Source organism: Pelophylax lessonae, assembly GCF_965119305.1.
Source record: "Pelophylax lessonae genome assembly, contig: HAP1_SCAFFOLD_486, whole genome shotgun sequence".
Taxonomy (NCBI): Eukaryota; Metazoa; Chordata; class Amphibia; order Anura; family Ranidae; genus Pelophylax; species Pelophylax lessonae.
Genome location: NW_028119858.1, coordinates 45,421 through 59,027, shown reverse-complemented (window position 1 = coordinate 59,027; position 13,607 = coordinate 45,421).

The window sequence follows — 13,607 nt, the reverse complement described above, 5'->3', positions numbered from 1 at the left end:
CTTACACTGAGGAGAGGCTTCCGTCGGGCCACTCTGCCATAAAGCCCCGACTGGTGGAGGGCTGCAGTGATGGTTGACTTTCTACAACTTTCTCCCATCTCCTGACTGCATCTCTGGAGCTCAGCCACAGTGATCTTTGGGTTCTTCTTTACCTCTCTCACCAAGGCTCTTCTCCCCCGATAGCTCAGTTTGGCCGGACGGCCAACTCTAGGAAGGGTTCTGGTCGTCCCAAACGTCTTCCATTTGAGGATTATGGAGGCCACTGTGCTCTTAGGAACCTTAAGTGCAGCAGAAATCTTTTTGTAACCTTGGCCAGATCTGTGCCTTGCCACAATTCTGTCTCTGAGCTCTTCAGGCAGTTCCTTTGACCTCATGATTCTCATTTGCTTTGACATGCATTGTGATCTGGAAGGTCTTATATAGACAGGTGTGTGGCTTTCCTAATCAAGTCCAATCAGTATAATCAAACACAGCTGGACTCAAATGAAGGTGTAGAACCATCTCAAGGATGATCAGAAGAAATGGAAAGCACCTGAGTTAAATATATGAGTGTCACAGCAAAGGGTCTGAATACTTAGGACCATGTGATATTTCAGTTTTTCTGCAACAATGTCAACAATTCTGTGTTTTCTGTCAGTATGGGGTGCTATGTGTACATTCATGAGGAAGAAGAATGGCTGCAATATAACAAAGAGTGAAAAATTTAAGGGGGTCTGAATACTTTCCGTACCCACTGTATATTACTACGGCTACATTTCTAGGGTCACATATATATATATATATATATATTCCTACGGCTACATTTAGGGAAAGATTCCTGACTCGGCCATTCTTCTATGGCTGTCACCTCTACCTTTCCGCTCTCACCAGACCCCAACACCAAGGCATAGAACTTCCTTTCATCACAACCTTTGCCCCCCTAAGTCCACCAAGCCTGCCCAAATCCTCCACAATGAAGGGCGCACAGACTCCTGGGAGTGGGTTGGGGGGGGGGGGCACTTGCACTAATCTGGATCTAAGAAGTCCTGGCCTTCTGGGTCCAATCTGTCATTTCAAAGAGGCACAAAAACAGAATTTGTCCCCCCCCCTCCTCCACTTTCTACCCCCCAATCTCTCTGGGTCAGCTCAAAAACAAACAGGTTTGCAGCTTCAGTCACAAGGAGGGGTTACAGCTCCAGTCCCAAAAACAATTGGGGCCACCCCCCCCCCCCCATACTGAACTTATTTGCATGATCTGTCATTGCTTCTCCCAGGAATGGGGGCTTTCCGGCATCAGTAGAAATACCGGTTAGCCTTACTTCCACTAACCCGAGGGTTGGGATGAATGCAGCTACCTTCAGGTGTATTGAAACTGGTATAAAGAAGGGGCGTCCCCCTATATAACCCCTCCCACTCTCCTATAAAGCTTCACTTTTTGGGGGGTTGGGGCATTTTCTGTATTCGTTCAGTCAGCCCCAATCTGTGTCTCTTCCTTCCTCTATGGCCTCCTTCACCCCCCCCCATGGCTTGTAAATGGAGGAGGTCTCAGCCACCATGTCTGAGTTTATGGCCTTTTGGGGTGAATCTGAGGATTTCATACAGGAGGAAGATAAATCCGCTAATATCTCTACAAGCGTAAGGACATCATGTTGGTCGTATTGCCCTAGAACCCCCTGCGTCAGCTCACCCAAAGGTAACCAGTATGGGCTCCCTAAAAATGCCGAACCCGGCACCCCCTTCTCCAATCCGACCTGGAGCCTGTGTTGTATGGCGATTGGCTGCACCCTGAAAAGATCTTCACTTATCCCAAGTGTTTTGCTCAGCAATACCCTATTGAGGGGGGTTTTCTAAGGAATGGGCGTGTCCAATGGTGGATCCCGGTTTACCCCAATGGTCCTTGTTGATAATATCTCTGGTTTTAAGGACTCTGTACACAGTAGGTTTGAAACCCTCTTCAAAGCCTTATTTTCTCAGCTACCCTTGCTGTCTGAAGGAAAGACATAGTGGGAGTGGTTCCAGAGGGAGAGGGGGCTTTCCGCTGACTCCTTGGACACCAATATGAAGAAGTCACAGGCGGTAGGAATTCTATTTTGCCAAAGAAATATAGAGAAATAAACTCTTCTGGAAATGTTCCTTTGGTTTCTCACAGCCCTCAATCGCCCTCTAAGTCCAAGCCCAGCACCTTGTTCCACTATAAACCTTGGTTGTTCAATCCTGCTAAATCCAGGATCAAGCCTTCATCAATGAGGAGAGAAAGGGGAAGGGCCGCGGCTCTGTGTCTGAATGGACTCGGGGAGCTGTGGCTCGGGTGCCCCATAGTAAGCTGCTTGCCATGGGGGCATTTAACAGGAGGATTGGGGCTGCTCTGTGCAAAACCATTACAGAGATGGTAAGTATGACATGATTGGTATTTTTTACTAAATAAAAAACAAGACTTTAGTATCATTTCAACGCTCAAGTGCTAAACGCGCCCCTCGTGGTAATGTGCGTTTACTGATGTTTCCCTGCATTTAGGCGCGTCAAGCAAAATGCTCCTCTCCTGAATGCGCTGGCCCTGGGGTTTTTTCTGCCTTAACTGCCTGTAAACATCTATGTGTGCAAAGACACAAAGGGTGACACAGGGGGGGGGGTGTAGAGGCAGAAAAAACAACAACCATCAAACACCCCTAAAAGTGTTGTTTTTGAAGACCAGTGTGCATGAAGGCTTAGGAGTATCTGGACCTAGTTATGGATATGGCCTTGGCTAGAATCTTCCTTCCCCTGGAGAAGTTCCCATCCCTCCACTTTCTCCCTTGGACCAATTAGTCCAAGAGGCAATCCTTCATTTTTTTTTTTTATAATCTTTATTTAAGCAATTTCAAAACATTAACAGAAAAAGAGTGAATAATACAGAAAGAAGAGGATTAACAGAATAAATCAGCTCTGAGGAAGGGGGCTTGACTCTCGAAACGCGTTAGCGGTCCTGACTTCAAGGACATGTTCCTGTTTATGCATGGTGGATGCTTGTAACACGCTTTTATTATCTTCATGTCTGTGAGTATGCATTTGGCATTTTATTAAAATTATTAACAGTGACCACGGGTAATGCACTAGGTGTTTGCGCCTCCTTTCTCTCTTTTTCTTATGTAACATGAAGATTGTGCCTATCGGCCAAATAGAGGTAACCCTCATGTAACTCCCGTCCGAATGTCAGTACCAGGAAGGAGCCCCCGGCGCATCCCGGAGAGTACATGATCTCCATCAACCGAAATCTACCGGTAAAATTGCCACCCAGCTTATACTCCATAGGAAGAATCAGGAAGAGAGAACGAGAACAGAGAAAAAGGAAGAAGATAGCGCTCCATGGAGCCAGCAAAGTATCAGGAACAGAAAAAGGGGGAAGAAGGAAGAAACCTCCTAGGGAATTCACAGATCCCAGGGAGCATGTGCCCCGAAGGTGAGGTATAGAGAGCACCTCCAGTTCTTTAGCTTACCCCAACCAAGCTATAGATCAGGGATCTCCTCCGAGTAAAACATCCATCCCATCCAAGTATTCATAAAGCGAGATTGTTGCCCCCTACACAACACCCTCCTTTCCGCCTCCATGATCCAGTTAACCTCCCATTTCCATTCGGCTAGAGTGGGAATCGTGGATTGCTTCCAGTGCCTGGGAATCAGGCATTTGGCAGCATTCAGTAGAAAGGGGATAACACTACATTTATATCTCTTCACAGAGGATTGGGTGGTATTGAAGGGGAGTGCGGCCAGGTGGGGAGATGGCTAAATTCTATATCCAGGGATGGATTGCATCCCAGAAAGGTTGAATGAGTGGGCAATCCCACCAAATATGGAGGAACCAACCAACCTGGCCGCATCCTCTCCAACAGTGTGGGTCAGCTGTGGGGAACATCTTCACCAGCTTGAACGGAGTCCTATACCATCGTGAAGAAGTTTGTAGGAGGATTCCTGAATCCGGGTACAAATTGAAGAGACATGGGCTAGATGCATGATCTTGGTCAATTGCGGAGGGGAGAATTCTACTCCCAATCCCTAACATAATAGGGAACCGTGCATGAGACTGCACTTAGGACTAGACTATGCATGTGGGACAGCAGGCGTCGGGACTCCGGGGGCTGAACAACCCATTTCTCTAAGGGAGAAAGTTGGCTGATCGGGCGAGGGGGCGCAAAGAGTCTAGCCAAAAAATCATCTGCCTGTGTCGCCACGCCGACATAGGGAAATCCCCAAATCGTTCACATAGGGCAGTCAGCGATAGGAGTTGTCCGTCAGGTGCAAATTTGCCACAGTATGTCTTCCCATCATCTTCCCAGGAATGGAAGAAGCGGGAATCTTCACCCGGCTGGAACCAAGGGAGCAAGTGGGGACACCCCAGGGGAGAAATCACCCTCTGCATTGAGACCATCCCAGACACGAAGAGTGGCCCTCGTGAGTGGGGATGCCCACTCCGAAAGCCCACGGTCACCCCTCGGAATCCACGGTGTGCTCACCAGATTCCGATCCGCCATGGTCTTCTCCAGGGTCACCCAGGGTTTGCTTGCAGCGTCATGCGTCCAGTTCAGCAGGCAGACTAGGGCCATTGCCTTATAGTATAGTGAAACGTCAGGCAAGCCCACCCCCCCCTCCCCCTCCTTTTTCTGTCTCAGAAGAGTAGCGTATGCCAGGCGAGGGTTTTTGCCATGCCAGACAAATTTCAGAAAAGCACAGTGGAGGTGTGTTGAGGCAACTGGATAGGAACCGTGTTGAGTATATAAACCAGTCTGGGTAAGATAGTCATCTTAATGACGTTAACACGACCGAACCAAGTCAGGGGGTACAGCGCCCACGAGTCTAGGTCCGCTGTAATGTGAGTCAGTAATTTGCCATAGTTCCGATCGTAGAGGGCTTTCAGGTCAGGGGAGATGTGGACTCCCAAATACGGGAGGGAGACCTCCCTCCATTTGAAGCAAAAAGACCGGCGTAATGAGTCCGCCATGGTGGGGGGGGGGGGGGGCGTGGATGGGGAGCAGTTCTGACTTATCATAATTTATCTTAAAATTGGAGACCTCACCAAACAAGCGCAACTCACGCACTAGGACCGGCAGAGAGAGCTTGGGTTGGGCAATGTAAAATAAGAGATCGGCGTAGGCCAAAAGTTTGTGTTTCACAGATCCCACAGTGATCCCAGCGACATCCGGCGTGTCTCTAACCTTCCTCAAGAACGGCCCAGGGCCAGGGTGAAGAGCACAGGGGATATCGCTGTCTCATACCATTAAAGATGTGAAAGGTGTCCAAGAGTAGGCCATTCACCCTGACCCTGGCTCCCGGACCTGCATATAGTGCCAAGATCCAACTCAGCATCCGGTGTCCTAGGCCCAGGGCCCCAAGGACCTCCAACAAGTACAGCCAGTCAACTCTGTTGAAGGCCTTTTCGGTATCTAGCGACAGGACTAGACTCAGAGCCCCATGCGGGCCCTGCTGTGCCCAGTGCAGAATATGCAAGGCCTGCATGGTATTGTCACAGGCCTCCCGATTGGGCATGAAGCCCGCCTGGTCCGGGTGGATCAAAGCAGCCACATGGTCCTGAAGGCGCAACGCCAGCACCTTAGCCATAATCTTGGTGTCAGGGGTTGTGTCACGTACCTTGTAGCAGAGCCTGACGTGCAGAGGGAGACCTCTCGTACAGCCCTGGCTGAGGCACCACTGGAGTTGCAACAGTGGATGCAAGAGCGCAGTGAGGTAAGAGTGCCTGCGCTGGTCTTCTGTTGGCAGCTGAGAAGAGTAGCTGATAAGTCACTGAACACGGCTGGATTGCTGAGCAGCAGGAAGAAGCAGGTAAAGAGGTGCAGATGCAGGACAGCGTCTCCAGACACTGGAAGGAGCTGGATGGGCAAAGACTGGAGCAGGGTCAGACAAGCCGGTTTCAGACACAGGTAATCAGATACAGTTCAAGCAGCAGGCAGAGAGTAGTCGGTGTACAGGCAGGGGTTGGCAGCAGGATATCAGGCAGGAAGCAGGTATAGCAGAGTCAAAGCAAGCCGGGGTCAGGACTGGAGATAGCAACGAAGTCAGACAAGCCAGGTCAATACAGGAATCAATACAAGCACAGGAACAGAACTCAAAGTAAAGCTGCAGATCAGACAGCAATGACACAGTGCTTCTGAGGTGTTTAAATAGGGCAGCCTGTTGCCAATCATTGCAATTAGTCTGCACAAAGTTAACCCTTAGGTGGCAGACCCATGACATTGCCCCCTCCTGACGGGCAGCCTCCGGATGCCTAGCTGGTTTTCTTTTTCTGGATGGGCACGGAAAAAGGCACGAACTAGCTCTCTGGCATGGACATTACATTCTGGTTCCCAAGAGTTCTCCTCAGGACCATAACCTCTCCATTTAATTAGATACTGCAATTGGTTCCTCCTCCTTCTGCAGTCTAACACTGCTCCCACCTCATATTCCTCTTCTCCATCAACCAACACGGGTTCAGGTGGGCCCGCCCCCCTATTAGGAAAAGGTTTCAGAAGTGACACATGAAATACAGGGTGAATTTTAAACGAGTCAGGTAAGGATAGTTCATACGATACCTCGTTCAATTTCCTCTTCACCGGGAACGGACCAATAAACTTGGGTGCAAGTTTCTTGGAAGGACACGCCAATCTGAGGTTTGCCATAGATAGCCATGCTTGATCGCCCAACTGAAGACTTAGTTCCCCTCTTCTTTTCTTGTCAAATGCTCTCTTGTTGTCTGCCTGGGCTTTTCTTACTGCTTCTTGTAGTACTTGGTTATTGCGTTTGAGGAAGTCCACTGTGCTCTGGACAGCTGGAACTGTAGATTCTGGAATAAAATCGGGCAAAAAAGACAAATGAAAACCATAATTGGCATAAAATGGTGATTGTCCTGTAGCTGAGTGACTGGCATTATTATAAGCAAATTCTGCTAATGGTAATGAAGACACCCAGTCGTCTTGAACGAAGGAAGTGAAACATCGAATGTACTGTTCGAGTGTCTGGTTAGTCCTTTCTGTTTGCCCATTAGTTTGAGGGTGATAAGCTGAGGAAAGGGATAATTCAATCTTCAGGACCCCACATAAGGCCCTCCAGAAACGTGATGTGAACTGCACACCTCGATTAGACACGATATTTGCAGGGATTCCGTGCAACCTAACAATCTCTTTAATAAATACTTGGGCTGTTTCCAAGGCAGATGGTGTATTTTTTAAGGGCAGAAAATGGGCCATCTTAGATAACCGATCGACCACTACAAAGATTGCTGTGCAACCTTCAGAAGGTGGAAGTTCTACTACAAAATCCATAGAGATCATTTTCCAAGGCCTGTCAGGGACTGGCAAAGGCTTGAGTAAACCCCAAGCCCTGCTTCTTGCAGTCTTGCTTCGGATACAGACAGCACATGAGCTCACGTATCTCTTGCAGAACCCTTCCAGATCTGGCCACCAGAAGGTACGTCGTACCAAATCGAGAGTCTTATGGATGCCGAAATGGCCTACCAATGGATGATCGTGAAGTAGCTTTAAAACATTCACCCGTAAATTTTCTGGCACAAAAATCCAGTCTTCCTGTTACAACAACCCTTCCTTAGACGACAAAGTGATTCCGGCAGGGCCAGAGATGCCCACGGAGGCCAGTTTTATCTGTGAGAGGAGGTCAGACTGTATCATCAGGAAGTTACCTTCGGGTAAGATGGTATCTGGGGTTACTGATTCCTTGGGGTCATCATACATGCGGGATAAAGCATCTGGCCATTTCCGGTTCCGGTGCCGCATGGAGTAGTTGAGCACTACTCAGCTCCCGCGGTGTGACCCCTCAAATTGGCATAAAAAGCCCGCCCGACACCCCCAGCCCGCTCCATCGGCACTTCATCTGCCTGGAGAACCACCCCGGACCCGGCACAGAGATCCCTTTTGCTCCGCCATGGAGCGCTTCTTGGAAAAAGCGGCGGCGCGGCCTCCACCGGGTACGGCCCAAATCGAGGCCGCGGTCGCGGCCTACCCCGGGAAGGCGCCCGATCCAGCTGCCATGGACACCTCCAAGCAGCCCGAGGAGGGCATCCAGTCAACCTCTGCCTCACCCTCCACTGCTGCAGACCCTTCTACAGACCGGATTGCAAAGGCAGTGGTCGCTCTGCTCACCCCCACCATCACAGCCTCAGTGGAACAAGCGGTAGCTGCAGGCATGGCCTGCATCAGGAAAGAGCTGGAGTCTCACTCCCACCGCCTAAATGAAGCTGAAGGTAGAATTTCCAGCATAGAGGATGAAATCTACCAGATGCAGGGAACTGAACAGTCCCAGAACAAGCTCAACAGGGTGATTATGGACAAACTTGAGGATTTGGAGAACAGATCCAGGCGGAGCAACCTTCGGTTCATAGGGATCCCGGAATCCGTTGCTCCTTCGGCTATCCCTGAGCTGTGCACACGCAAAATACCAACTGCCTTGTGCCTGCAAGGGATATGTGTAGTGGAACGGGCTCACAGGATGGGAATCTAACCCCTCGCCCCATAATCGCAAAATACCTTAACTATGCGGACAAATCAGCCATCTTGCAGAAATTCCGCCAAACTCCACACTTCCAAATAGAAGGTATGAAAATACTGATCTTTGCAGACTATTCAGTCGACGTCGCAAAAAGACGCAAAGCTTTCCAGAACGTCTGTTCACAACTGCACAACGAACGTTTAAAATTTACCTTGGCCTACCTGGCGACGCTACGCCTTCGTGCCCCGAACGGCAACCAACTGTTCTTCCAGGACCCCTCGGAAGCAGAGAAATTTGTCCGATCCCTACATCATGGCGACTCGGGTCAGTCATCTGCGTCTAAATCGTCCTCCTTCCCCAGACCGAATCTACAACACAGCCCACGGAAGGAATCTCCAAAAAGGCAGCGATACGCGGATGTGGTTCGCTCTGGACCCCCTCACTGATTTTCCTCCTGCCTCCTTTGTGCTTCCTTATGTTTCAGGGGACTTCGGTGATCTTCTTCCGTGACCTGTCCCTGGATGACGCCTGCCGTCATACGGCAGATTCCGTAAGCCTGCCCTCCGCGAACTGGAGATAGTTAATGTGTTTATTACATGTCGATTATAGTTATCTAATCCCCTAATGTTTTATGCTCTCTCCTCTATGTTCCGCATTTGGTGCCATGGCTGCACCTTGCTCTGTCGTTCATCGCGACCCAGGTCTCACTTCAGACACGATCGTTTACAGGGCTTCATCCGCCCCGTGTCGTTGCTGGAGTTACGCTTGGGGAGCTGTGCTCTATCGCACACACATGCGGAAAAAAGTGAAGTTGTTGCTATTGTTTTGCTATGTTTATCTGTTCTATAGCTTTCGTTCCTTCCAGTTTTCCTATTCCTTGTCCCCTTGGCCTACCCCCCCCCCCCCCCCAAAGGTCGTCACCTCTCGAGCTTTAGTTCACACATGGAGCTTCCTTCTAATAACCCTTTAGCTTTTCCCAACGTGCTCTGGCGAAAATATCTCACATATTTGGGCGTAGTACACCATCATTGTCATGCATATCGACCATTTCTGTATGAGAAATGACGCTGATATCCTGGAACGTTAAGGGTCTCAGATCCCCGGCGAAGAGGATGAAAGTCCTGCGGCATCTTAAACGCCTCCGGGCAGACATAGCTCTTCTCCAGGAATCGCATCTTCCGGCGGAAGATATGAAACGCATGGAAAAGCTCTGGGTGGGTAAGGTGATAGAATCAGCTGCAGTGGGCCGCAAAGCCGGTGTCCTCATTCTTTTCCACAAACGTCTCTCAGCGGAGATCCTGTCAGTGGATACGGACGAGGAAGGCCATTATGTCTCCGCACATGTTCGCATTAACAGTAGGCAATTAGTCATATCCAATGTGTATGCTCCTAATGTATTCGACCGGTCCTTTTACTCGTCGCTATCGACACGAGTCCTAACCCTGCCACAGGTTCCGCGTCTGCTAGGGGGCGACTTTAATGCGGTTATGGACATAGTTATGGATAAATCCCTGCACCCTCAACCGCCCCGCTCCCGCACGACAGATACTCCTACCCCCCTGACCACACTTGTGGACTCTCTATCACTGACTGACGTGTGGCGACATTTCCACCCGACCGACCGCGAATTTACCTTTTACTCTCACCCTCACAAGACCTTCACGAGGATTGACTATTTTTTCTGTTCTGACTCTCTCCTCCCGCTGATTCAAGACGCAAACATTCATGATATGGCAATCTCTGACCACTCTCCCCTAGCCCTGTCCATTGACCTCGCGGGCTCCCCAGCGGTCCCAATTATTTGGCGGTTCCCCTCCTTCTTAGCTAAAAACGCTGACTTCCAGTCTTATCTCGAGCGAGAATGGCAGAACTACTCAGCATCCAATGCAGCACACTCATCCTCCCCTCATCTATTCTGGGAAGCGGGCAAAGCCTTCCTAAGAGGCCGCATAATTTCATATGCAGCAGCGTACCAAAGACACGCCAAAAGCGGTTACAAAGCAGCGAGCGAACGTTTGCGCGCAGCGCACAGGCACCTAATTCTCACAAATACCCCCAAGGCCACAGAAGCCTGGCTTCTGGCTAAGAAAGCTTTTAATGACTGGGCGGACAAAGTGGAACGCATCCACACTGCTCATTTAGCAGCGTCCTTGCACAGATTCGGCAACAAAGCGGGCAAATTGTTGGCGAGAATGTGCAAGGGTCGGCCTTCTCCCACGCACATAGGATCTCTTCGAGATCCCTCAGGCTTAGTAGACTCCTCTCCCGAAGGCGTGCAACACATTATGAGGGATTTCTTTTTTTTGGAAAATTCTTTTTATTGAAGTTTTCACACAAACAAAACATACAAAAATAATAGACCAGCTCACCCCAACATGGGGGAGTCACACAAACAGCAACATCAAAACGGTAAAGTTCCCCCCCCCCCACCCTGGCAACCAAACCCCCAAACACAGCCGGATTCCCTCCGAAAAAAGCAGGATAATGGGACCCGGAACGACTGAGCCCCGGTGTACCAGTGCCCAGCCGTCCCCGCTCCCAGCCCACACATAAAGGAAGCATCAGACAGTTAGGTGAACATTATCATAATAAATTACAAACGCTATCTACCGTACCGTAACAGGAGACTCCACCCATGCCCTCCACACTTTCTCAAATTTCTTGGGGCACCCCCGGGACAAATATGTTTCCTTATAAAGGGGCAACACGGCATTCACCAGACCCTTCCAGTACAGCAGGGAAGGCGGGGTCACCTTCTTCCAATGTAACAATATGGCCTTCTTGGCATAAAATAGCAATATAGTTAAAAGGGTTCTATGTGCCACCGAGGGAACCACCTCCTCCACCAAACCCAGCAGACAAACACTTGGAGTCAGCGGGACCGCAGTCATCAGCACCTCCCCTAAGCAGGTGGTAACTTCCGACCAGTAGCGCTGAATCAGCGGGCAATCCCAGAAAATATGGGACGCATCCGCCGGAGAGGCAGAGCATCGCCAGCATTCAGCGGAGGACGTGGGGTAAATTTTAGCTAGTCTAGCAGGAGTGTAGTATATCCTGTGGAGAAACTTGAACTGAATAAGTTTGTCTCTAGCAGCAACGAGGTGTTTGAATGGGTCAACCCACATGTCATCCCAGTCCTCCCCCTGAAGTTCAGGAATTTCAGCAGTCCAACGCTCCCTACACTTCACAATACTTGGTGGAGTCAGTCTGAATAAATCCTTGTAAACTGAAGATAGGGTTTTGGTAAGGTCAGGATTAGTTAGCATTAATTCCAGGTCAGATGGTACCGGTTCAATTTTGGCGTCAGAAAATTGGCATTGAAAGGCGTGACGCAGCTGTAGGTATCTGAAAAAATGAGTTGAGGGTAAGTCATGTCTTGTACGTAGGTTGTCAAATGATAGCAATTCTCCCTCTGTCGTTATGTCCCCTAACGTCTTCACCCCCACAGTAGCCCACACCATAGGGTCAGGTAAGCGGTAAAAATGAGGGAGCTTTGGATTCATCCAAAGAGGGGTAGACGGGGAAAGGCCAACATAGTTGGGGCAGGCCAGTCGTACAGTCTGGCTCCACGCCCTAATGGTAGCCTTCATTGACGCTGTCAACGGGAGGTCGGAACCCACCCCCCTGTGGAGAGCCAGACGGAGACTTTCATAGGAACCCAGGTGCGCCGCCTCTAGGACCGTAGCCGAGTCCTCCTCATCCGCCCGTAGCCATCGCCTCGCAAAAACCATTTGCCCAGCCAGATAATATTTCCGCCAATCAGGGAGAGCCAGACCCCCGCTACCCCAAGGCTCCTGGAGGGCCCGAAGGCCAATCCTGGGAACCCCGGGGGACCAGAGGAAGGAGCTGATAATACTGTCTAATCTGCTAAAAAACGTCTTTGGAACCCACAGTGGGGAGTGGCGCAAGAAATATAGAACCACAGGGAGAAACTTCATTTTAAGGAGGGCTATTCTTCCCAATAGGGAAAGTGGAATCTTCCTCCACACCTGCACCAGGCGCTGAAGCCTAGGCAGGAGGGGGAGGAGATTCAGGTTATAATAGTCCTTCGGATGCCTAGTTACCCGGACCCCAAGGTAGGTAAATGTGTCAACCCAACCCGGGAAGGGGCCATCTCCTACTAGTGCACCAGGCACTCCTGTGACAGACAACATCGAGGACTTTCCCCAATTCACCCGGAGTCCCGAATACTTGCCAAATTCATCCAAGATCCGTAAGACAGCCTGTAAGGAAGGACCAGGATCATTAAGGAAAAGAAGCATGTCATCAGCGTATAACGCCACACACTCCTTTATGGAGCCTACTCTGACCGCTTCAAAGCCCTGCGAGGAGCGCAATGCAATGGCAACCGGTTCGATGGTAAGCGCAAAAAGGAAGGGCGATAGGGGGCAACCTTGACGGGTCCCCCTACCCACCCTAAAATACACCGAGGTCAACAGACCTAAGCGAATGGCCGTACGAGGAGAAGAATATAGCAGTTTCACCCAGGTCCGGAAATTGGGGCCAAAACCCATGAGCGACAGGACCGTGTGCATATAGGTCCAGTCGACAGAGTCGAAGGCCTTCTCTATATCAATAGAGACCACTACGCGTTGCGAGGAGGCGGCCACCGGGAGTTGGAGGTGCGTAAACAGACGCCGAATATTGGTATCTACCGATTTCCCCGGCATGAAACCCGTCTGGTCAGGGTCAACTAAGGTATGTATGACTTTCGCCAGACGATTCGCAAGGACCTTGGTTAGGACCTTCAGGTCCGCGTTCAGCAGGGCTATGGGCCTGTATGAGGAACAGTCCTCAGGGTCTTTCCCCGGTTTTGCCAGGAGCACCATATATGCATCCATCATGGACGGCGGGAGAGCCCCCCCCCCTCCAGGCAGTGTTGAAACAGGGCACTCAGGCGCGGGGCCAACTGCTCCGAGAACTCCTTATAGAAGTCCGCAGGGAACCCATCCGGGCCCGGAGCCTTCTGCGGCGGGAAGGAGGCAATGGCCCCTTCCACCTCTAGGGGAGTGATCGGAGCGTCTAGCAAGGCACTATCTTCATCAGTCAGGGTAGGTAGAGCCAGGCCACGGAGAGTAGTCTCCATGATAGTATCGTCATAGTCATGGACAGGGGCATATAAGGACTCAAAGTAATTCCTGAACTCCTCCAAAATATCCCGC